The sequence below is a fragment of the Chrysochloris asiatica genome, unplaced genomic scaffold (genome assembly GCF_000296735.1).
Source record: "Chrysochloris asiatica unplaced genomic scaffold, ChrAsi1.0 scaffold00256, whole genome shotgun sequence".
NCBI classification, from domain to species: Eukaryota; Metazoa; Chordata; class Mammalia; order Afrosoricida; family Chrysochloridae; genus Chrysochloris; species Chrysochloris asiatica.
In genome coordinates this window covers 1,876,370-1,878,630 of record NW_006408774.1, presented here as the reverse complement: position 1 = coordinate 1,878,630, position 2,261 = coordinate 1,876,370, and positions in this window count along the sequence as shown.

The following is a 2,261-nucleotide window of genomic DNA, read 5'->3' as shown; positions in this document are numbered from 1 at the left end:
CTGCAGATTGATTGCATGTTGTTAATGAGTCTTCCTTCAATCCTGATGCCACTTTTTTCTTTATGTAATCCAGCTTCTCAGGTTATTTGCTCAGTATACAGATTGAATAAGTATGGTAAAGGAATACAACCCTGGCACATACCTTGGCTGACATTCAACCATTCAGTATTTCCTTGTTGTGTTAGAAAAAATGCCTCTTGGTCTATGCACAGGTTCCTCATGAACACAATTAAATGTTCTGGAATACTCATTCTCCACAGTGTTGTCCATAGCTTTTCAGGAGCCACACAAACAGAATCCTTTGTGTAATAAATAAAGTAGAGGTACACATCTTTCTGTTATTCTCTTGTTTTAGCTGAGATTCATCTGACATTAGCAACGATAGTCCTTCTTCCTTGCCTTCATCTGAATCCTTCCTGAAACTTTGGCCATTCTGTCAATGTGCATACACAGACTTACTTGGATTACCATTCACAAAATTTTACTTGTATGTGATACTAATGATAATGTCCGATGACTTCCACATTCCCTTGGGTCATCTATCTTTGGAATGGGCACAAATACAGATCTCTTCCAATCAGTTGGCCACATAGTTGTCTTGAAAATTTCTTATCATAGATGAGTGAGTGTCTTCAGTGCTATATCAGTTTGTTTTTTTTTTTTTTTAAATATTTCAATTTGTATTCCATCAATTCCTGGGAACTTGTCATTTTCCAATGCTTTCAATGTACCTTGGACTTCTTCCTTCAATATCATTGGCTCTTGATCATATGCTACCTCTTGAAATGGTTGAAATTCACACATTTCTTTTTGGTACAGTGACTCTGTGTATTGCTTCCATATTTTTTGAAGCTTTTTGCATCACTCAATATTTTTTTCATAGACTTCTTAAATATTATATGTCAAGTCTTGAAATGTTTCTTCAGTTCCTTCACTTTAAGAAATGCTGAGTGTGTTCTATCCTTTTTGTTTTCTAACTCCAAGTCTTTGCACATTTCTTCTAAAGTTTGACTTTGTTTTCTCGAGTGGCTCTTTAAAATGTTCTGTTTAGCTCTTTTCTTCCTCATTTCTTCCATTTGCTTTAGTATCTTTATGCTGGACAGCAAGATTCAGAGTCTTTTCTCACATCCATTTTGGTATTTTCTTTCTTATCTTAATGACCTTTTGCTTTCTTCCTGTATGATGTTACTGAAGTCATGCCTCAACTCTTCTGGTCTTAGGTCTAATACTTCAACTCCATTCTTGAGATTATATCTAAATTCAGGTATTATATGTTCAAGATAATATTTTGGTTCTCATTCACTTGTTTTAATTTTCTTCAGTCTCTGCCTGTACTTGCTTATTAACAATTGATGATGATTTGTTACACAGTCTTCCCTTGATCTTGTTTGGGCTGATGATATGGAGCTTTTCCACAATCTCTTTCCACAGATACAATCAATTTAATGTATCCCATCTGGTGAGGCCTATGTGTATAGTTGTCTATTCTGTTGTTTCAAAAGGTATTTTCAATGAAGAAGTTATTCGTCTTGAAAAATTCAATCATACAATGTCCCACATTGTTTATATCACCAAGGCCATATTTTCTAACTACTGGTTCTTCCACTTTGTTGCCAACGTTTTCATTTCAATCGCCATTAAATATCAATACATCTTGATTGCATGTTTGATCAATTTCAGACTGATGAAGTTGATATAATTCTTCAATTTCATCATTACTGGCTTTAATGATTTGTGTATAAATTTGAATAATAATGGTAGCAATGGTCTTCCTTGTAATGTATGGATATTATTCTATCATAGACTGTTGTATTTCAAGGCAGATCTTGATATGTTCTTTTTGATGATGAATACGATGCCATTTCTTTTCAATTTGTCATTCTTTTATAGTAAACCATTTGATTTTATACTCAAAATTTTCAATACCAGTCCATTTCAGCTCATTAATCCTTGTGATCTTGATGTTAATACATTCTATTTTGTTTTTGAAAATTTGCAATTTTCCTAGATTTATACTTTTTACGTTCCTTTTTGAAATTATTAATGTTTGTTTACAGCTGTTTCTTTTCATTTTGAGTTGTTCCCCATCAGCAAATGAAGGTCCCAAAAGCTTTACTCTTTTTGAGTCATCACAGTTAACTCTATTTTGTGGAGTCAGCTCTTCCCAATTGTATTTTGAGTGTCTTCCTACCTATGGGTTCATCTTCCTGCACTATATCTGACAATATTCTGGTGCTCTTCATCATGTTTTAGTATTCCAT